The 23,254-nt window shown below is 52.5% G+C and overlaps 1 protein-coding gene across 10 annotated transcripts in view; it reads left to right on the plus strand.

Moving 5' to 3' along the window:
* TSPAN9 (tetraspanin 9) overlaps positions 1 to 23,254 on the plus strand; it is a 193,510-nt gene that overhangs the window by 5,283 nt on the left and 164,973 nt on the right. For 5 of the 10 annotated variants that reach the window (XM_070270872.1, XM_070270876.1, XM_070270875.1 and 2 more), the window contains exon 2: positions 1,673 to 1,737. The exons of 3 other annotated variants lie outside the window; for them this stretch is intronic. The gene's annotated coding sequence lies outside the window, so the exon portion shown is untranslated. Of the gene's footprint in view, positions 1 to 1,672; positions 1,738 to 18,759; positions 19,011 to 20,357; positions 20,471 to 23,254 lie in introns of those variants that run through there. 2 more of the 10 variants (XM_070270874.1, XM_070270879.1) reach the window with 2 other exon arrangements.

Here is a 23,254-nt window from a genome sequence, read left to right on the forward strand (position 1 = left end):
GCAGCAGCCGGTGTTTGGCTTGAACTTTGAAGTGTGGCTTGCGTTTTGGCAGAAGGGAGGAGGGATCAGCCTGAGGAAAGGCTCTGAGAAAGGGCTGGGGTGTGTGGATAGCTCAGATGGGCCGATGAGTAGGTTGTGTGGAGGGAAGCAGAGAGAGAAAAGCCTGGACAGGTAGATAGTGGCCATATTTTGGTGGCTTCAAATGTCCAGCCAAGGAATTTCCTCCACCCATTCACTCATTCAGAGAAGCTGCATGCCCACCACGTGCCGGCACTGATCTGGGGCCGGAGACACAGTCGGCCTGGGGAGGCCCTGGGGACTTCGCAGGTTTTGAGTAGGAAGAGTAGCAGAGGCAGGGCGAGGCTTAAGGAGGGTGAATCTGGGGTCTGTGAAGAGGGAAATCACGCTGGGGAGAGAGGCTGGGCAGCCATGAGAATTGGAAAAGAGGGAATAAACCTGAGGATTGAGACCGTTTGTGAACTGATTGGCCAGGGGTGGTGAGGAACGGATAAGGGGGTTGGAAGCTGATTCTGAGCTGGGTGATTGTGAGGATGCGGGGCCATCATTCTCTAAGTAGACTGTAAGCCCCTTTAGGGCATGGATTCTACCTGCCTCTGTTCTCCTTGGCCCAGTCCTCACTGCTCAGAGGCACAGAGTAGCCATGGTGTGGACCCCTGATGTCCTCAAGAAATGCATCTTGACCCAGGGATGTAATATACAACATGATGACTATGGTTAGTAATACCATATTGTATATTTGAAAGTTGCTAAGAGAGTAGATCTTAAAAGTTCTCATCACAGGACAGAATTTTTGTAACTATGTATGTTGATTGATGTTAACTAGACTTATTGTGGTAATCATTTTGCAGTATTTACAAATATCCAATCATTATGTTGTACACCTGAAATTAATATGTTATATATCACTTACACCTCATAAAAAATATTTTTTCATTTTGCCATCCAAAAAAAGGAGAAATGAATCTTGTACCTTCTAGAATCCCAAGTTTGCCTCCACAGCAATATTCATACCCGGGCCTGGCTTTCTCCGGAGTCATGTTTCCGCAGAGAGCCAAATGTTTCCTGTATAAATCTTCACATCCCCAGTTAACAACTCCAGTTTTCTCTCTCACCTCATAGCCGTTTTCCACCAAGTTTTCATTGCTCCACAAGAATAACTTTGGATGTGATAGAGATGAAAACAATAAATTGGCCTTTTCCTTCACTTCAGCCGCATAGGGCGTGTGAGTCAAATTCAAGTCTCAGTAAAGTTACATACTTTTACAGATCTTGAAACTTCAGATCACTTGTGAGCGGTCAAAATTACAAATTTTAATTCCTGGATGTCAAGGGTTTCCCCCAAGGATAGCAACTTTGTGGCACGGATACTGTTACTTTTATAACTGCCCTTAGCAGACATCACCAATCCATCACAGCTGCCTTTCCTGCTGAGCTGGGGCTCAGGTGCTGCTCATGATGCTTGAGGCACCCACCAGCTGAATGGAACCGGCACAGCAGATGGAGCCAGTTTGCCATTGCTGGCCTTCTGCATCTGTTGAGTGAGTGGGTTCTAGATGGGAGACTGCCACCCCAAAGAGTGGCTGTTGCTGGACAGAATGTACCCTAGTGTCTTCACAGTGAAGTGATGACCTAATTTTTTGTTTTCCTGCAGGAATATCCTGGGATCTTCTTATCTGTCAGCAGCCAAGGTGTTTGCAGGAGATTCAGAGAAAATAGGTTAGTGTTAGCCTGGGTCCGTTGTGTGGTGGGGCCTCTGAAAGTCTGAGTGTTCCGAATTGTCTGAAGTCAGAGTCTCTCTTGCCCTTTGACTGTTGGGTGTGGAACGATGGTAGAATGGGATGCTGATGTTTTCTAGATGTCTCTGTGCCTTAGCTGTTGACTTTGAATTGAAAAGCTCCTTAAATTGGGCTTTGGGGGTCAGGAGAGAGTTACTCCCTCCTCACTGTTTCTGGTTGACGGCTGGCAGTATTCTTAATTTCTTTCTTGGCCACCCTGATTGTCCAGGAGGAAGCCGAGGGAAGCAGCAGAGGCCTGTAACTTCCTGCTTCCTGTCTCCTCCCAGCGGCTTGGGAGCCAGGGTGGAGGCCCTCCCACCAGCCGGCCAGAGAAAACTCTGTAGGAATCTGGCCAGTCCTACCTGCCTCTGTTCCTCTATACTGGGGCTGCAGGAATGCCCCCCACTCCGGCCCCCTGCCAGGACCCTCACCAGGGCCTGGCTGCTCCTCCAGGCCCCTGGGGTTTGGCTGATAGCTTCTTTGTTCCTGGCACTTGTGCTCCGAGGCCCCTGTGGAGCTGGAGGCAGGCAGAAGCTACTTAGGCAGCCGGCATGGATGGTGCTGATCCAGGTTCCCTGGGGAGCTGCTTACAGACCTGGGCCTTTTTGTGTTTTAATTGATGTGTGTTTTGTGCTGTGGCTTCTCCCTGCTGGGCGATTTGTAAATCTCTTACCTTCCGAGAACCCAGCAGTGTGGGGGTGGGGCTGGGGGCGGTGGGAAGGACGCGCTGGCTGGTAGCACATCTTGCCAAAAGATCTTCTCTGTGAGTTCCAGCAGGTTATTTGGTGTCCCAGGAGTGGCCATGAACCTCTTGTTGTCCTTCTTGCTTTGCACATTGTATTCAGGACGCCAGTGTTCATATTTGTTGTCATCATCGGTCACAGTTTCAGACTCTCTACGTATGTCCACAACTAATTTAAATCGCATTAAATCTTAGTTTAGATGTCATTTAATTTTCACAAGTGTCCTGTGAGGTAGCTGTCATTTGCCCCCATTTTGCAGGGGCAGCGCCTAAGGTGGAGAGGGTCAGAGACCTGCCTGAGACCACATCTTTAGCGCTCTCAGGGCCTCGGGGTCTTGCTCTCGTCCCTCCACACCTGCCTTTCCTGCTACAGACCTATAGCCGGCCCCTCTTACCGGGTCCTGGGAATCCTCTCCAGCCCCGCCTTGAGCCTGCTGCAGCAGGAGTGTGGGAGCTCCCATTTTAAGTCTTTCTCCCTCCTCCTCAGGGCCTGGGTGGGTGTTGGCCTTATTCTCTCTGCTCTGGGATTTGGGGCACGGCCTATGGGGTGGTCTGTGCGTGCAAGCAGGCGTGTGGGCCCCAGCTGAGGGAATCGGTCTCGTGAAGAGCAGGTGTCAGGGAGGGAGGGACTTAAGGACAAGTGGCTGAGAGTCCTTGCTGCTCAGCACGTCCTGGCTCCTCACGGCACATCCTGCCCCATCACCGAGATTCTGCGGGGCCTGCTCCTGGTGGGCCCTGCCGGCGGAACTGGGTGGGGAGCTTCCCAGGAGGCCTGCAGTGCCTGACATCACCAGTGGTTTCTAGCCAGGTGACCATGCTCCTCCTGTGCATCTGTGTTGAAGCCAAGGTGAAGGAGACCTGAACGAAGGACTGTCCAGAAAGGAAGCTGGGTTTTGCTGTTTCTTGTCATGCCTTTGAGCCTCTGTGACGTTTGGAGGTTAACTGCTTTCCTTCGGCTGGCTTCCTCACCCGCCAGCGGGGAGTCTGGGTGATCAGGTGCTCCGCTTCCTTCTGCCTCCCATAAAGATGGTGTCTGGGGTGGGACCAGGGCGCATGCCTGGGTTTGGCTTCCAGTCCTGGGGCTTCCCACATACCTCTTCCCCTTACGAGGGCCTGCTCTGCCTCTGGCCTGGAGGTGGATGGAGGAGGAAGAATGAAGTTAATGAGTAAACCAGAGGCCCTAATTCCTGATAGAAGTCGGCCTGGGGGCGGAGGTTGTTTACTGAGATGCTTGACTGTCAGAGGCAGGGTCCTGCGGCCTGACTTCTGTGCTGTGCCGCTGCTTTCGTTGCAATCACCTCCTGCCCTGCCCGATGCATTCAGGGGTTAGAAAGCTCCATTGGTGGACTCCAGCTGACAAGTTAATCATTTCAACTTCAGATATAGCCACAGCCTGATGAAATGAGAAGATCTGCCGGGTAACCTCCAGCTTCCAAACCCTTTCCCTCCTCTTGAAGCAAAAACACAACCAAAAACTTGTCCTGACCTGGGCTGCGCTCTTGAGAAGGGCAGAGCCAGAGGAGCCCCTCTGCTGGCTGTCAGTGTCACAGCGTGTGTGCATCAGTCTGCGCTCGGGAGCCAAGTGTCGATTAGTTTTTGATGATCCGTTGTTTAATACTATCTGTGCTTTTGGTCTACCACACCCCTTCCGCCCTCTCTCTTCCTTCCCGCTCCCCTTACAGTGGCTGGAAATTAATTGTGCTTTGAATACTCACTCACTTTCTGAGTCTTGTGACCGTTTCTACCCTCAACCGTCAGCTTGTGCTGAAGTATCTGACCTTGTGATGGGAACAGGAAGGGATGGGGATGGAGCAGAGCCCAGGGGTCTGAAGAGGCGGGCAGCTCACTGGACCCCTGGAATCCCCCCTTGCCCTGGCTGAGGAGGCTTGGCTGTCGCTGCACGCAGGCTGAGGGTCTCGCGGCGTCGGGTGCAGGATCGTGGGCAGTTCTCGGCCTTGGCTGAGGCGCTTAGGCTGCTGCTAGCCCTTACTGCACCTTTGTGCAAATTTGCAAAATTGCCTTTCTTCAGGTTAAAAAGACAAATTAAAGCAAATATATTATAGTAAAACCTGAGCAACATCCAATTCTGCCCGAGACAGCCTTCTAGAACCCTGGCAGGAGCGGCCCTGGCTATACATGTACCTGTGCTCACCCCCGCATCGTGCGGTGCGTGTGTCGCTGGCACCACACACATTCTGTGCTCTTCCCAGTCCCAGCGAGGGAAGTGTGTCAGGTTCAGAGTCAGGAGAGAGCTGGGGGCGGGGAACAGGCCTCTGAGAGCAGTGGACAGGTGAGGGAAGTGATCTCGGGGATGCTCAGAGCAAGGTTGGAACAGGGTGTGGCCATGCACGTGTGTCTGTGTGTGTCAGTGAGTATGTGTGTGCTTGCCCTAGCGTGTGTGTGGCTGGGTGTGCCTGCATGGGTTTGTGTGGGAGAGAGCTCTCCTGCGTTGTTCTGCGACTCAGCTGGGAGGCCCACTGGAGCCCGTACAGCAGGTCAGTATATACTGTGACGTGAATGCCCCTCTGTGGAGGGCAGTGTAAAGCTGGAATACAGCACCTGGCGGCCCTGCCTGAGCCCTCTCCTCTGGCCACCTGCCACAGTGTGGAGACTAACAAGCCCTGGGGATGGTGGTACCGGGGACAGAGGGAGTAGATCCTGCTTCAGCAAGTCCCCAGCCCCAACTCGGGCCAAGCCCTATAGAAGGGCTCAGAGGGGCAGGTGTCAGGCTGGTTTTGAATGGGGGTGTGTGTTTCTGGGTGTGTGAATGTGTAGAATGACATGTTTTGTTTTAGAGAAAGTGAGGTAGAGGTCTGGGCTTGCAATTTTCCACTTGTCTTAATCCTGGGAGATTCTAAACAGCTTTGTTTAAAAACTGGACATGCAGATTGCAGAGACCTAAGTGAGGAAGAGCCGTTGGGTCCCCCAGGAAGGCAATTAGGTTTGAAGGCAGAGTTTGGATCTGTATGCAGCCTGTGGGACCTAGAGGGTGGGAGGGAGAGCTCTTGGAGCGTCCGGAAGGCATGAGTCACCCTACATTAGCCACCGGTGCAAATGGCTCCCACTTGCTCACTGCTGGAGATGGGCGGGGTAGGGAGGCAGCTCTAGTCCAGGGTCGCCACCCACTACCCAGCACCACCCTTGCTGCCCGAGAGAGAAGCAGCTGGAACTCTTTGTCTGGGCTCTGCCCTCTCCCACTGTTAGAAGCTGGAAGTGGTGGTGGCCAGTCGGCCTGTGTCTGTGAAGGTCTCCTTTGAGGGGTCGGTGCCCGCAGTGCAGGCCGAGTAATACAGGACACCATCCAGTCAAGGCAGGGCTGGGTGGCACTTTCTCTGAAGACCCGTGAAGGATCCCAGGGGAGATTGGCTTGGGCCTGGAGGGAAGGGGGGATTTAGGAGACAAGGGAGGGGTTCTGTGAGTGGTTGCAGTGGTGGATGGCGAGCTGGAGGCTGCCGTAGAGATGGGCATGGGCTGGAGGAGATGACCAAGGGAGAGAGGGCACAGCTGGCAAGAGAGGGTGGGCTCTTCTCTATGGGGAAACTTGAATGCCACCCAGAGGAGGTTCCAGTTTCAGGAGGCCAGCAAAAGGGAGCCAGTGTTGGCCCCTAACAGGAGAGTGACAGGATGAAAAGAGATTTTTAGGAGAAATTAGCTTGTAGCAGAATTCAAGGTGAATTTTTTTTAAAGTGCCTTTTTTGTTGTTGTTGCAAAAACAATGCAAACTCATAGTATTCAAACATTACATAAATTGTAGAAAAGGAAAATCCCCTGTAATCCTAGCCTTCAGGGATAATCACTGTTAATACTTTGGCGTATATTCTGTGCAGGTATTTTTATGATAGACTCGCATCCAGCTGCCTACCTGTTACCTCGTCATTTGCCCTGAGTAGAATTGTGTCATACATACTACTTGGCTGCTTCTTTAGCCATCTTTCCACATCAGCAGGTATAGACCTCATTCTTCTGAATAGCTGCATAGACTTGCTGGATGAGTGTTATATCAGTTATCTATTGGTGCATAACAGACCCCCCCAAATTTAGTAGATTAACGCAACAGCCATGTTACTGCTCACAGTTCTGTGGGTTACCCATTTGGGCCGGGCTCAGCTGGTCTCGTTCCCTGAGCTTATTAACGCTGTGGTGGTCAGCTGGTGGCTCTGCAGGGCCTGGGTGCTCCCAGAGAGCCTCTCTCCCATGTCTGCTGATCGGCACTGGCTCTGAGCTGGGCCTCTCTTCCCCCGTGTGATTTCTGATTCTCAAGGAAACTGACCTTTTAGGTGAAAAGGGAATCTCTAAGACCTCTTGAGGTCTAGGCTCTGATGTCTCACAGTGTAAGACCCATCTGCTGCTGGTCAGAGCAAGTCACAGCCCCGCAGGCAAAGTCTCCATGTCTTTCTGCGAGGCCTGGGAAAGTCACATCAGTGGCCGGTGTGTTCAGGGTGGCAGGCCATGGTGTGCAGTCCCTCCGTGTGCCCAGGCGGATGAGAACTGGAATATTTGGGCATGGATCCCACAGCTCCTTGGAACACAGCACAGCCCACTCTTTGCCCCCAGTGGGTCGACCAGGGAAACTGGCGAGGGCAGGACACTTCATCTTCCTGTTGGGTTAGAGATGCTGTTTGAGGTGGATTCTGCGGGTGTGTGGTGTGCGGGGCTTGTGCTGGCAGGGTTGGGGAAATCTAGAATCGGGGTTTGTAATAGACAGCCTCCCTGCCCTAGGGCTCCAGGAGCTGTGGGCGTGGAGCTGGCGCCTCTGCCCTCGGGAGCTGCCAGGAGCTTGGCTGCTCAGCAGCCCCTGCTAATTTCCATGGCACCTCTGAAGAATGGGAGTCAGGGAGTGACAGGTCTCTCAGAAAGCCGGCTGGTCACTCCAGATGCAAGGCCTCTGCTGGGAATTCATGCCTTCATTCGCCCAGCAGACACTGTGCCTGCTATGCTCCAGACTCTCTGCCACCGCTCACAACCTCAGATGGGAAGTAAGAAGACCCAGGTCTGTGTGAGTCACAGACTTCACTTGTCCTTCTCAGGCAGCTCACAGTGGACTTAATATTTTGACCTCCCACGATCTATTCATTTTTATGGTTTTCTCTTCTTATCACCTGCCTTGGTAGCTCTTCTCTCCTGTGAAATGTCACACATGGCAGGGAGGCAGAAACAGGAAACGGGAAGAGCCAGCTCGGGGTCATTAACGAGTACGCCATCCCAGTTTTGAGGACGCTGCCTGGAGCCGCCAGTGGAGAAGTCCCCCCGGCGCTCGGCGTTCGGCAGACTTACCTCTCCCTGGAGGTCCTGGTCTGGACTCGATGAAATGCACTTTCTTAGCACAGTGATGCCCTGTCGCCTGTCATCTGCCTGGTGGTTTGTGCTTTCATCAAATAAGAACAAAGGCTGAGCGGGCTTTTGCATTTGAAAACCCCTTGGTGTTTTATTTTCTCCCTGCTCCCTCTCAGCAGCTCTTGGAAAAGAAGTGTTTTGTGGCTGAAAGGTTCACCGTTGGTGAAACAGTGCCATCCACATTGCACGCCCAGCCTCTGGGCTGGCTTCCTCCTCCTCAACCGTGCTGCGGGAGAGTTGACCTAGCTCAGTGAGAGGACTTGATGAGGACTGTGGGGTGGGGACACTTGGGAGCCACCCTGAGACATCTGGGTGACATCGGGTGCCAGCATTGTGCTGCTGTTGCAGGGTTACTGGTATCTGACCAGTTTACAGGCTTAATGTGCTAAGTGTGCGTGAAAGCGTGCAAGGCCGACTCTGCAAACCTTGGAGAAATCTGGCATCACAAGCAAGATCAGAAACCCAGCAACTCCTTTTGGCCAAGGAACTGGAAAACTGGATGGAGAACCTCAGCCCGCTCCAACCGAGAGTCGGCTGGTTTGAGGCGCATGGTAGGTAGAGGCCCCATAGGCAGAGACCCAAGAAGCTGCCTCTGGTCCCTAACTTCTCTGCCCCTTCCCCCACCCCTTGCTGGTTCTTTAGGCTGTGAGGATGGATTACACTTCAGCATGCCCAAGCATCACGACATCAATTCATCAATAAGTAATTACTGGGCACTTTGACTCTTTAAGGTCTCAGGTATCCTCGGCCCGGGCGCTCTGTGATAGGAGAGCTTCAGCCCACGTAGGGTTCAGTGCATCCCACTCTTTCTATTCCTCTACCCACTGTCTTCTTGGTTTTATCTGGTTCTCCCACGTGCCCCCAGGGCTTGGTCCTGCCGCATCCCAGGCCCCCAGGAGTGGGTTCTGAAGGCCAAGTAGGAAGGGACGAGATTGCTGGTAGATGCAGCCAGAGCCCTCTGTGGAGGACCCAAAGGAGACGCCTGCCTTGACCCGGCTGGGGATTCTTGCTGCTTTACACTCACCTGGTTTGACATAAAAATGACCGTCCCACAGTTTCATCAGCTGCCTTCCTCACTGCTTATCCAAATGACTCTCGGTAGTTTAACGAGTTTAGGTGTCCCTGTAGCGTACGGATGGCCCTGCCCTGGGGATGCTCAGTGGACTGTGTCTTGGGCTCTGAGCACTGTTCTTCAAGACAGCAGCAGCAGCCGCGTCTCTGGAATCTGTGTGTGACTTTCCCAGAGGGCCACACTCTGCTGGCTGAGTTAGAAATGGGTGGTTACACTTCACTGCCAGCAAGCCCAGGGCTGGGTGAGCTGGTGGATGCTTTGAGCCTGCCCTTGGCCTGGACGCTGCAAGCTGGAGATCAGGCAGGGTGGGCCTCCCTGCTCAGCACTCACACTTTGACGTTTGGGTTGAGGCCGATGCACGTGGGAAAGCAGTCAGAGTCCTGGAGTCGGAGGAACTGAATCAGACACATTTTCTTCTCTTCTGGGAATACATTTGGGGTCACTGGCTTTTGGGATGCTTTTGCCAAGAGGGGAAGCCTCAGAATTGTCCTAGTCCTAGGGGATGGCTGGCAGGCTGGTTTCCTGGGTCCTCATTGCAGCTGGTCCTGGTGGCTCTGTGCCCGTCAGCTGAGGTGGAGGGGCTTGACCTTCTCCTTGTGGGCCAGTGTGTGTGTGTTAGGAGTGGGCTCGTGGGGGTGCGCCCCACCCCGATTCTGGGGCAAAGCAGAGGGTGGAAGGTGATTCTTTCAACTGCAGGGCCTTTCTCCTTTGCAGCCCCACCCCCACCCCCACGGCGCCAGCCTGTTAGTGCCCCAGAATCCCCCAGGCGTTCATGGGGAGGATGGTGCGGCTTGAAAGAAACACCTGAGAAGGCACCATCTATCTTGTGGTGAAATCAAGTGTCTTTAACACATTCTTGATTCCTGTCAGGATCTAAAGCATTGGTGCTGCCACACCCTGGTGCACAGGACTGGTCCCCACAGACCTTGGTGTTGCTGAGACCCTGCTCCCCGCCCCCGAATCCCCCCCACCCCAACCCGCTAGGAATTCCAGGCGGGTTTGCTCGTGCTGCCTCCGAACTCACTTACAGCCTCAGGACCTCTGCAGCCCAGCGGGCGGGGGTTCTCTGATAGACAGGCAAGGACAGTTGAGTGGCTCCCCTCCAGCCGTGCCTCTTTATTCCTTCTGAAGGGCAGAGGCCTTGGTCCTGCCCTCCTCTGATGCTTGCCCTGTGTTCTCATGGCCTAGCACCTGGTGGGCACTCAGATATTTTTTGAATGAATGAAGACTGCATTTGTGATATAAAAAGAAATGTGGCCCTTGCCTAGCCCTTTTCTCCAGGACACTCAGAGCACTTGCTTGGTTTAAAACCCTTGATCTCCTGAATTGCAAGGCTTCGAGATGTCTTGGGGCGGAGGTGGGACCTGCTCTCCAGTCCTTACTAAAGGTCTGGGTGGAGAGTTACGCTGCCCTTCCCAGGGAGGTGGAGAGGAGGCCTCTGCTGGCAAAGCTCATGGCTGAGAAACTGAGGCTGGGTTTCCCAGGATCTCCATGCAGTTGAACCGAGGAAGCTGGGGCCAGGCTTTCTAGATCCTGCCCCTGGATTCTGTCTGTTCTATCCCCCCACACCCACACCTGCTCCTGCTTTCTTCAGCTCACCCAGAGGTGCCTCACAGTTCCTAGCACCCTATGTGTGAGGTGACCCCGCAGGGCCTGGGGGCAGCTTTGTAGGAAAACAGGCACCTAAAATGGCCATATCCTGAGGACTCGAGAGAGGCACGTGTGTGGTTATTTTGGTTTTGGTGGGCCCGGCTCAGATCTCTCTGGCATTCCCGGCCACTGGCCTCTCAGAATTGACCAGAATGGAAGGATGATAAAAATCAAGGCTCCAGGAATAGCTCAAGAATTTGCTCATTCTTAACCCCTGTAAAGAGGTGCTGCCCAACCCAGAGCCCAAGATGAGGATGGAGCTGAGGGAGGGTGCTGGTGTGGAGAGGGGGGAAGGAGAGTTCAAGGCAATTTCCTCCTCCTCCCCTGGAGGGGCTGGGTGGCAAGCACAGTGCCTGGCTCAGGGCCAATCTGATAAGGGAGCAGGATTTAGAGGCCAGAGGAATGTCCCTGCCTCTGGGGGAGTCGCCTGGTAACTCCCACTGAATGGGTCAGTGGGTGGACCCTCTGGATCTCTCTGTCTCTTTTTCTCTGTCCCTTTCAGACCTAGGCAGACTCAGGACAGCTCTGGCCTTGATCCTCAGGGAGCATTCACTCTTCCTCCCTTCCCCAGGGTCAGGCCCGGAGTCACTTTTGCTCAGTGCACATGAAGTAGATACGTGCCAGCACCTACCCTACAGAAGTGCAAGAGCTCAGTGACACCAGGAATCTGCTGTTGTCCTCTGGGAGCTGGAGTGGACGTGTAGAGACGAGCGTGTGTAGAGATTCACAGACTCACTGACATCATCCAGAGCAGTCCATAGTGCCAGAGGGATGGTGGGGACCAGAGCACGCAGAGTGGGTCACTGGAAAGAGTGGTCCACTGGGAGTCAGGATGCCTAACTGGCACTGGACCAGTCATGTCAGTTCTCTGGGCCTTAGCTCTTTTCATCTATAAAGTGAGGAGTCTGTGATCCCTGAAGTCCTTTCTGGTTTAAGACTTGTCTGATTCCTGGAGTCACAGGGGAGGAGGAACCTTCTCAGATGGGTAGGACACTTTTGTTGCCTCTGCTCTTTGTTCCAAACAGGGTCCAAGGGTGGACATCTCAGCTGGGTCATCCCCATGCGGGGTCAGGCTGAGGGCTCAGATGTCGCAGCCGGGCCTCAAACCTCCCTTCTCTTCTCTGGACCCTCCTGCTTAAGAAAACTGCAAAGTCTGACTTTAGGTTCAGAAAATCAGTTGTCCTTGTCCAGGATGAGGTGGTCACCCCTTGCCCTATAAGATGAGGTCCAAGTGACTGAGCCTGCTGTGAACTGGCACCTGTCCCTGTCCAGCCTCATTGCTCCCCACTTAGAGCCACTTTGTCCCTTTTGTTTCTGTAATGCCTGCTCCCTCTCCCCACCATGGGGGTTCTCCTTTCTCACTGTCCCTGCTGTGTCTACTTGAAGTGCCCCTCCTGTCCTGCATTGATTTCTCTCCTACCTGCGTTGTTTTAGCAAATTTGAAAATTTGTTCAGCCATTGTTTCTTCAAGTATTTTTTCCCCCCTTCTCTTTCCTTTCTTGCCAGAACTCAATTACATGTATATTAGACTATTTGATATTGTCCTCTAGGTTGCTGATGCTCCATTAATTTTTTTCAGTCTTTTTTCTTTCTGTGCTTCATTTTGGACAGTTTCTATTCTGTCTCCAAGTACAATGATCTTTTCTTCGGCAGTGTCTAATCTGATGTTAATTAGTCCACCCAGGGTGTTTTTCTTTTCAGATATTGTGTTTTTTCATCTCTGGAAGTTCGAGTCTTTTTTATATCTTTCATTTCTCTCCTCATATGTTTATGTTTTCCTCTGCATTCTTGTGCGTATGGAACATACTTGTAATAGCTGTTCTTTTCATCCTTGCCTAGTAGTTTCATCATCTCTGTCATTTTTGGGTCTCTTCTATTGACTGATTTTTCTCCTGGTTATGGGTCATATTTTTCTGCTTCTTTGAATGCCTGCTAATTTTTGGTGGGATGCCACACATTGTGAATTTAATGTTGCTGGATTTTGTTATATTTCTTTAAATAGTATTGGACTTTATTCTGGCATGCATTTAAATTGCTTAGGATCAGTTTAATTCATTTGTGGCTTGCTGTCAGCTTTGTTGGGGGGATCCAGCACAGCCTTTAGTCTAGGGCTAATTTAGTTTCATGACTAAGGCACCACCCTTCTGAGGGCTCTACCCAGTGCCCTGTGTATGACGAGGTCTCTCCGCTCTCTCGAGTGGGAATGTGACCTCTCTCCGGCCCCCTGTGTGCTCCACAGATTGTCTGGCTTACGGCTTTCTGCTGACTCTCCTTCCAGTCTCGGGAGCGTCACCCCACACATGCAGATCTCCAGAGCGCTCTCGGCGTAGCTCCCCGTCGCAGCGTGCTGCCCTAAAACTTCCAGCTCCGTGAACTTGAATGTTGTCTCCTCCACTTGGCGAGACCACTGGATTCCATTTGGATTCCTCCTCCCGTGCAGCCGGGGCAGCTGCTCCAGGCCATGAGCTGGGCAGTCAGGGGGCTCACTCCTGCCTCCTCTCTCAGAGTGCACAGGCCTGCACTGCCTGTTGTCCAGTGTCGGAAGGAGCTGTTTATGCCTCTGTCTGGCGTTTAGTTGTTCACAGGGGAAGGGTAAAGCTGGTCCCTGTTGCTTCTCCATGGCTGCGACTTGAAGTCCTGCACTGTTGGAAGCCTCGCCTGGGGCTCCGTCCTTCCTCGCCCGGGTAGGTGCCTCTAGTCGGCGCTCCTAGAAGACCGCATAAGCAGCACCTTCTTTTCCCCATAGTTTCATCTGGTTTTGTTTTTTCTCTCTCCAAGGAGGCTTCCTGAGCACAAAGATGATCTGGCATTTTTCTTAGTATCCCTTGTACCTAGCCCAGTGCCTGGCATATAGTAGGCAGCCCATGTTTGTTGATTGAATAAATGGTAATAAATGGAAGACAATATAAGCTAACCATGCCATGTGGTTGCTGAGATGAACCATACCATCCAGGTATGGAGCTCAGCTCAAAGGAATTCAGACTCTCTGTGCTCAGTGGAGTTCACACCACATCTGCAGCATGGGCTTCATTAATTCTGTAATCTGAACTCATCCAGAGGAGGGTGACTGAGATGGTGGAAACTACACCACGTGGGAGTTGGACGAAGGATTTGAGAAGGTTCGTTTCGTCTGGAAATTATTTTAATGGTGTGTTATAGGAAGAGGGGACACAAGAATTGTCTTCCAGCGTGTGTAGGATTGCTGTGGAAGAGGAGGGCTTGAGCATATCCTGTGGCCACAGAGGGCCGAACCTAGGACCGTGGGCGAGGGAATCTAGGAGATCAGATGGGGGTCCAGTTCCAGGAAGAACTGTCCAACAGCTGGAGCCGTCCAGTAGAGGAGTGGGCTGCCTGGAGCTCCCCGGCACTGCTGGGGTTTAAGCAAACAGCGGTGTTTATTGATCAGGGATTTTGTGTGTGGGATTGTAAGAGAGAATCTTACAGTGAGATAATCTCGAAGATGCCTTGGAACTCAATGACTCTAAATCTTACTCCTCCCTTTGAGCCCTGTGAGTCATCCGCCACACACAGACACACACTCAGAAAATTCACCTGGAAGGTGCTCCTTGCTACCATTGTGGGAAACTCCTTATAGCCCTTCCTCCAGCCTGAAGTGGCTTTCTTCTCTGGGCCTTCCCGACTAGCTGCTGCCTCCCCTCACCCCCAGTGTCTGTGCTTGTCTCCGTCATCCTGATTTCAGCCTGACTGGCACCCACGGATGTGGGCTGGCGCCTGTGTCAGCGCCTCGTCCCACGGTCTCCTGGGTCTGGAGGCACGGTGCCTTTGAGACAGCGGATAGCTCTGTGTAGTCCATTGTCCTCCTGCCTGCCCACACCGCAGAGTCTGCAGCCTAGCTGCAGCCATTCTTAGCGCTCATTCTACCCCTCTTGACCTGTTCACTGGCTTGTTTCTCTGGGTCTCGTGTCTCTTCCTCTGTGGGGCCCCTCTCCTCCTGGACTGGAAGCTCCCAAGGAGAGGTCACCCCCCTTGGGTCTGGGGCAGTATGGTGCACACTGCAGAGGCCCAGTTAGTAGTGGTCCTGGCAGATTTCTCAAGAGAATCTTCAAACACCTGCCTTTTCCCGTTTTTAAGGTGGCCTCCAGGGAGCTCCAGGGAGCACCCCAGGAAGAACAGGTGGGTCTGCAGCTCAGTGGCTGGAGGGGAGTGGAGGCGCTGACTCAGAGGGGTCAGATGCCAAGGGCCCCATCTTCTGCTTCCCTGAAGCTGTTGCCCAGCCTCTCCGTGGAAGGGGCCTTTGCCAGGTAGCTTATAAATCTCGGATGTCTGCCAGGGAAATCCGTGATGCCTCCCTGGCCCTTCATTGTGTCTGTGGCAGTTGGCTGGGCCCAGGGGGAAGCAGTAGCTGGGCGGGCTCTGGGGCCAGGGCTTTGCAGAAAGCAGGCCCGGGATGAGAGAGCTTGCCAGCAGCCGAGGCCCTGGCTTCACCCGGAGGGGCCGAGCTTCGGGGACCGCTGTCCCAGTGTCTCTCTCAGGTGTGCTGCTCCTCTTTCGAAACTCCAGCTCGCCGAGCCAGGCACGATCGTGGATGCGAGGAGAGCTCTTGAACTGGGGACTCGGGATTCTCTGGTCCTCTTAGCCTGGGCCCCTTGAACCTCAGTTTCTTCCTCTACAAAGTGGGAAGAAGAATGGCTCCCGGAGGAGGGTTATTCGCAGGCCTTCCTTTAGTGTTTGTGGCGGCCGACTTCCCGAGCAGCTCTCTCTGTCCTGAACAGTGTGGACTTGGCCTCTTCCTCAGCAAAAGCTCTGAGCGCTTTGCAAATGAGAGTCCTTTCTCCCGTAGGAGGAAAGGGAGTGCTGTTTGGAGACTGATGTACCCAGAGGGCTGCAGCCTACTGCGTCTGGGCTCACAGTCGGCGCCCCTGGAGAGGGAGCTGCGGGAGAGAGGGGCGTAGCTCTCTGTGTTCACTCTGCGTCCACTGTCGAGAGGGCGTCTGGCACAGAGTGGGCCCTCAGCAGACATTCGATGACTGAGGGAAGGCGTGCCAGCATCCTTGCGGCCGGGACCAGGCGCTACTCGACCGGTGCTCTGCGATCTTACAGGCGGGGAGGACGAGTTTCACCGGGAAGTGTTGTGCCCAGGCCGCTCCCTGTGAGATGGGAAACCTGTGTTTGGTCTCCCACTTTCCTGCTTGCTCCACTGGTGGGGTGCCAAGACAATGATAAAATCAATGATTTAATTACAGCTAATATCGACAGAGTGCGTTCTGTCATGATCTGCAGTATTTTGGCCTAATTCTTGAAATGCACTCCCTGGAAAGAGGTTTCCTGACCTTGTTCTCCATTCCCTGTGGCGTTCTTCACCACATCCTTAGTGTCTGTCTTAGAAAACACATCTGCCCTTGGTCTGAAGATAATGAAAACATGTTCAGTGTCTTTATCAGTCTTCTCTGTGGTAGCTGTTGTCGGCATGCTGTTTTAGGTCAACTAATATTTTATTCAGGACTTGTATGTTGATCATCTCTCCCTTCTCTATCTGGTTATCACCATGGGATTTGCCCATTTATGCTTTTGCCAGACATTTATTGAGTACCTACTGTGTGCAAGCGGGTCTTGGGTACCAGGGCTTCCACAGGGAATAGGACCGGCTGTGCCTGCCCATCTGAGGACCTCAGGCCTGATCAGCTGTTCCTCAGGGCAGGAGCTGCGTCTGTGTACATCCCTCTGTGTGGTATTAGCACTCAGGGCCCCCTGAAGTTGGCCTGGCAGATGCTGCTGGAGAAACAGTTTTGGGGCCTTCCATTTCTGTAGGGCTCCCCACTCTGAAAGCCCCGAAGCATCTTCCCAGGCATCATCTTACCTGCGTTCCTGACTGTGACCTTGAGAAGTGGCTAGAATGAGGATTGTGGCCGCTGAGCCTCAAAGACAGCTTGTGAGTGGGGTTTGGGACTAGCGATTCCAGTCCTAGCCTCAGCTTGGTTCACCCTAAGTGTCTGGAGACTCAGTCATCCACAGAGTTTGAGGAGCTTCTTGGCACTAGGCATTCTTCGGGCTCTGAGGATGCAGGAGCAAAGAAAAATCCCTGTCCTCAAGAGCTTATATTTTGGTGGGGGAGACAGACAATAAACAATTAAAATTTGTGGTGACAAATGCTATGGAGAAGAAAGAAATAGGGAAGAGGTGGGAGGATGGGGTGGGGTCAGGGATTATGGTTTAAACAGGGGAGGTGGAGAAGGCGTCACTGAGGACATGATATTTCAGCAGAGAGGTAAGAACATGATGGAGCGAGCCCTGTGGGTATCTGGGGGAGGTGCCTCTTAGGGCAGAGGGAGCAAGATGTGCAAAGGCCCTGAGGTCGGAGCGTGTGAGTCTTGTTCAAGCCCAGGACAGCTGGAGTGAGGTGAGCAAGGGGCAGGCCCTCAGATCACATAAGGCCGTGGGGCCATTTGGAGGGCTTTAGCTTTTTTGGTGGGCAAGGTTGGAGGCATTGGAGGAATTAGATCAAAGAGAGCCAGAGCTCCTTGCTTTCAGAAGGCTCTGCGGCTGCCATGTACAGAGTCGACTGAGAGTGGGCAGCGGCAGCCATACTGGTGGCGCTGTCAATACTGGTTGTGTGCCACCGGCGCGGACTCCTCGGGCCTGTCCCGCGGTCCTTCCCTGCCTTCGTCCCGGTCCAGGCGGAAGCCAGACGGGGCGGCGGGGCGGCCGTCAGCTCAGGCCCCTCTGCCCCCAGGTCGTGCTCTCCACTCTCGTCCGGAGCAGGGGCCAAGGGACTGAGCGCTTAGGGCGCAGCAGAAAGCGTGCGGGCCGCGGGCCCTCCTTCGCGCACCCGTCTGCGGGGGCCACGCGTGTCCCTGAGCCCCGCGCCCGGTGCTCCCAGCGGGCGGGCACGCCTCCCCTGCTCGCGGCCCCTTTGTCTGTGCGCACAGACAGAGGCCGGCCCGAGGGCCTGTGTTTTACCTGCCCCTTCTCTTCCAGAGAGGTCACCGCTTTCAGAACTCACTTCCGTAATCCGCATATTCATCACTCCCCAAGGAAGTGAGGAGCACTTTTCCTTGTCTTTAAAAAAGTGCCGCTGGTGGAAACTTGGGTGCGCTGGGGTGAAGCGGGGGAGGGCGGGGCGGGGGGCGGGGGGGGGAGGGGAGTGGGGAGGAGGCAGAGGCAGCCGCCGTGGCCCCGCTTCTGGATGTGGGGTGGTTTCTTGACTTTAGCCATGCGCCTGGGATGGAATCTGTGGGAGTGGGGCTCGGGCGGGACTCCCTGCCCGACCTGGTCCCTGTGGGGAGCTCATGTGGCCCTGGTGGCCAGGGCCTGCCCTGTGTACACTTCCCCACATGCGCGCACACACATTTCATGTTCACATCCCCTCTCATGTTCTCACACATGCTTGCTCACACACTCACTTGCCTCCACCCTCCCCTTCACACATGAACTTTCACACATAGCATGCAATGCTCACTCTTGCACATGGGCTCACTCACATGCTTGTTCACGCTCACGTTCTCACACACGCCTGCATGCTCACTTGCCTGCTTGGCCCGTTCACCCTGCACACACTCTGCCACAGCCACAGCGTGGTGTCTGGGTGCACATGTCAGAGACAGGCGCCACTACTGGTGATTGACTTGGCATGAGAGTGTGTGACAGCAGTGGAGTCCCCATGGCACCAGCCTTTAGCCATCCCCCCCCGTGCCTCGGTTTACCCCTCTTGTGTAATAAAGAAGAGTGAGAACTTGGAGAGACTGAGGACGCAAGAGAGACACAGGTGGTTCGAGTTCGAGAGCCTCAGGCTGGGAGGTGTATCTGTGAAGAGTAAAATGAGCAAAGAAGGGAATGGTGGTGGGAGGGGGATTCTTGGAAAAGAGAGAAGGCAGCACCTCCGCTTCCTCCGGGCTGCAGCCCCAGCCTGGCCCTGGTTCTCGGAGCTGGAGCTGAGTGGCCCCCCTCCAAATCTATACTGCCATCAGGCCAGACCTTGGTAGGTGGGGAGGAGGGCGCATCGTGCCACAGGGTGGAAAAGGACCATTTTGGGAAGGAAGGCTCCTTCTTGGCTGCTCAGATCCCTGGGGTAGCCAGCCACAGCAGCAAAGCACACAGGCCCCTGACTTTGCTTCTATTTCAGAAACCTCACTGCTGCTGCTGCCGCTGCCTCAGAGCACGAAGTCATCACGGGGCCACGGGAATCCAATTAGACTTGAGCGCCAGGCGCCTCCTTCCAGGCAGTGGGGGAGGGAGGTGCCGGGCGGAGGGGAGGCTCTTTCTAGAAAGCTGCTTCCATAAATTTGAGTTGGAGTAGTGGAGGAGCCAGACTGTTATTCATCCTTGGCTGTTTCTTCTGACCTCAAACTCCAGCAAGTGGAAATCTGCATGAGAACCTGAGGTCTGAGCAGGCCTGGAAGGGGTGGGAGGTGCCTGGAAGCTTGGACTGTGTTCCCAGCTGGTTTGTCTGGCCAGCCAGGTGAGCGGGGCCTCACAGGTGGGAGAGAGGAGAGAGGGCCCAAGTACAGAGACCCTCCCTGCGCCAGCCCAGCCCCCAGACCCCAGTGCCCTTCATCGGGGGCCTCTGCAGGTCGTCAGGTCTGGCCTCCCCCTTCTGTTTAGGGCACTGGCTTCATGGTGGCCCATGCCCTCTGGAGCTTCCAGACTGCTCCAGGGACCCTTAGGTCACACCCAGAGCCAGCCTTTTGCCTCAATGTCCCCATTCTTCATGCTCAGATTGGTTACATTTTATTGATTTGTATATCACATTGTTCCAGAAAAGATGATTAATAGCACTGGTAACATCACTAGTATTTCTAGTTATTGGGGATGGGTTCATTTGTTCCTGGCTTGTGTGTCACCTGTCAACTAGGACTCTTGTCTACGGTCAGCAAATTGATGAATTGTGATGGGTCCCGCGAGCCTTTGCACATATCCTGCTGCCTGGAACAACACTGGGATGTACATCTTGCACTTTTCCTTAAGGGTTCAGTTTAGGTGTCACTTCCCTCCACTCGGCGGTCCCTGCCTGCCCCTCACTGAGCTGGATGCCTTCTTATGTCATCTCGTAGCACCCTGCACTAAAGCTGTTGGGGGAATAGACGCAGTCTCTAACCTGGAGTCTAGTGGCATCGACAGCGAGCAGTGTGGCATCTACAGCACAGTGTGATGGATGCCCCGCACAGGAAATGCAGTGTACCATCTGGGAGGTCTCTGTAATGACTGTGGCCTCACACATCTGAAAAGGTGTTCATTCTGCACACACGCTTTCTTGATATTTTGGCTGGGTGTGGGATTCTAGGTTAGTGATCTTTTTTTGTGGAAAGCATTGCTTAATTTTCTCTTAAGTTCCAGCTTACAGTGGAGAGGTCTAATGCCATTCCAATTTGAGTCCTTTGTAGGTGCCATGGTTTTTCTCTCTGGAGCCTCCGGGGTGCTGTGTCAGAGTCTTCCCTTTGTCTGGTGTTCTAGAATTTCACAGAGGACGTGCCTTAGCGGGGACATACCTTATCCACTGCGCTCTGGGACCTCTCGGTCTTGAAACACATTGCTGAGTTCTGGGAAATTTTCTTGAATTACTTCATTGATGACTTGCTCCCGCCAGTTTTTCTCTTCTTCCCTCTGGAACTCCTTCAATTTGGATAGTGAATCTCCTGGATTCATCCTATAACTTTATTCTTCTTCTCTTTCTCTCCCTCCTCCCCGTTTCTGGGAGATTCTTCAGCTCTGTTTTCCAGCCTTCTGTTGAGGTTTCCATGTTAATTATCATATTTTTAATTTCTAAGAGTTCTTCTGTTTTCTAAATATACCTTTTTTCTTTTCACAGCATCCTGTTTTGGTTTCTTGGAGGCACTATCACCTCCTCCTTCTCTGAGGCTATTGGTGACAGCTCTATTTTTGGGAGGAAGGATTTTTCCTCACCGCGTCCTGTAAAGCGTGGTGTGTGCTTTTCCTCTGTCTTTCCCGTGACGGGCTTTCTCTACAAGTCTGGTGATCCTTGGCAGGCTGCTTCCATTTGCATGAGCCATTAGGCTGTGTGTGTGTGTGTATGGAGGGCGGTTGGGGGGTTCTGCTGGACTCTGGACCTCATGTAGCATGACCTGGCTGGCCTGTTTCATTTAGGAACCTGATAAGTTAGTATCTTAGGTATTTTCTCTTGAGCTGTTAAGATCCCTAGAGAAGAATCTCCTAATCTACCTGGAAGGTCTCACTAAGGCTGACCCCCTGTGCCCAGGAATCTAATGGGGAAGAGGAGGGGTCTCAGCCTTCTGTACTTGAACTTAATCCCCCGTTTTCAGTGTGCTGCCCCTGCATTTCCCTGTGCTGTTTCCCCAGTCCACAGGCCTTCTGCTTTGCCCTCTCCAGGATAAACCCCTGGGGTGGTTTATCACCCTGGAGGGACGATCACCTGCCTGAAGGAGGTGGGGGAGGAGATCTGGGGGATCTTTTCCTAAAGCAGACTTTGAAAAGAAAAATATTTTATTGAGGTCATATTGGCTTATAACATTGTATAAATGTCAGGTGTAATTATTATTATTATCATTATTTATTTATTTATTTTTTGAGGAAGATTAGCCCTGAGTTAACATCTGCTACCAATCCTCCTCTTTTTGCTGAGGAAGACTGGCCCTGAGCTAACATCCATGCTCATCTTCCTCTATTTTATATGTGGGATGCCTGCCAAGCATGGCTTGATGAGCGGTGTGTAGGTCTGCGCCCAGGATCCGAACTGGCGAACCCTGGGCCACCGAAGCAGAGTGTGTGAACTTAACTGCTGCGCCACTGGGCAGGCCCCTTATTATTATTTTTTAAGGTATGCTTTTTGGTGAGGAAGATTGGCCCTGAGCTCACATCTGTTGCTAATCTTCCTCTGTTTTTCCCCTCCCCAAAGCTCCAATGCATAGTTGTATATCCTAGTTGTAAGTCATTCTAGTTCGTCTATGTGGGATGCCGCCTCAGCGTGGCTTGATGAGCAGTGTGTAGATCCACCCCCAGGATCTGAACTGGTGAACCCCGTGTGGCCGAAGTGGAGCATGTGAACTTAACCACTGTGCTCCTGGGCCGGCCCCTCACGTGAACATTATGATATTTCAGTTTCCATATAGACTGCATCGTGTTCACCACTGTCACCATACAGGTGTGCCCCTTTACCCTTTTTGCCCGCCCCCAGCCTCTTCCCCTCTAGTAACCACTACTCTGTTCTCCTTATCTGTGTGTTTATCTTCCACAAATGAGTGGCATCGTATGGTATTTGTCTTTCTCTGTCTGACTTATTTTGCTTAGCCTAGTATCCTCAAGGTCCATCCATGTTGTTGCAAATGGGGCACAAATGGGTCCATCCATGTTGTTTTATAGCTGCGTAGTATTTCATTGTATATATACACCACATCTTTATCCATTCATCCGTTGATGGGCACTTGGGTTGCTTCCACGTCTTAGCTATACCATGTCCACTCAGACAAGGGAAACAAGAAAAAAATAAACAAATGGGACTACATCAGACTAAAAAGCTTCTATACAGCAAAGGAAACCATCAAGAAAGCAAGAGGACAGCCCACCAACTGGGAGAAAATATTTGAAAATCATTTATCTGACAAGGGGTTAATCTCCAAAATATATAAAGAACTCATACAACTCAACAACAACAAAGAAGAACGACCGGATCAAAAAATGGGCACAGGATATGAACAGACATTTTTCCAAAGAAGACATACAGAGGGCCAATAGGTACATGAAAAGATGTTCAACATCACTAATTATTAGGGAAATGCAAATCAAAACTAAAATGAGATTTCACCTTATACCTGTCAGAATGGCTACAATTAACAAGACAAGAAATTATGAGTGTTGGAGAGGATGTGGAGAAAAGGGAACCCTCATACACTGCTGGTGCGAATGCAAGCTAGTTCAGCTACTGTGGAAAATGGTATGGAGATTCCTCAAAAAATTAAAAATAGGAATACCATATGGTCCAGCTATCCTACTACTGGGTATCTATCCAGAGAACTTGAAATCAGCCATCCAGAGAGACCTCTGCACCCCTCTGTTCCGCAGCGTTGTTCATAAGACCCAAAACGTGGAAGCAGACTTTTAATGAGGCCTCCCGCTTGCAGCCCCTTCTGGTGCTGCCGACTGCTAAGCTTTCTGGGGGTTCTGGGGTGCTAACGCTTCAGGATTCACCTTCCTTAGGTTTCTTCAGTCAATTCACACTTGTCCTTCCGCCCTCCAGTCTCTAAAATTGTCTTGCTCTCATCTCCCCTCTGCTGTTTTTGAAAGTGTGGGTTTGTGCCTTCAAGAGTCTCTTTACTCTTGGTTGGTGAGGTGTCGGGCAGCAGAGGTAGACGTGCTCTCCGTCTGAGAGCTCCAGTTGGAAACGGAGCTGGTCTGTTTCATTGCCCTCATTTGTTGTTTTAACAGACCGGTGGGTGTGCCTCCAGCCTTTGTGGGAGAGGAAGGAAAGATCATTTTATTATGTATGCTGGTCGCAGAATCTTGGTACCTACGCCTGTGCCAGTGACATATGAGATCCTCAGTAATCGCTGGCTGAATGAATGAATGAATGAATGAACAAATGAATGAACTGCAAACAGACTGGGAAACAACAATGGAAGCCCAGTTCAAACTCTGTTCTGATATGCAAGCCACTTAATGGAACCCTGAACCCCTTAAATATAAAACTGTTCCACAGCTTATGGCTGGTGCTGGGGACACTGTTAACTGTCT

Source organism: Equus caballus, chromosome 6, assembly GCF_041296265.1.
Source record: "Equus caballus isolate H_3958 breed thoroughbred chromosome 6, TB-T2T, whole genome shotgun sequence".
Lineage (NCBI taxonomy): Eukaryota > Metazoa > Chordata > Mammalia > Perissodactyla > Equidae > Equus > Equus caballus.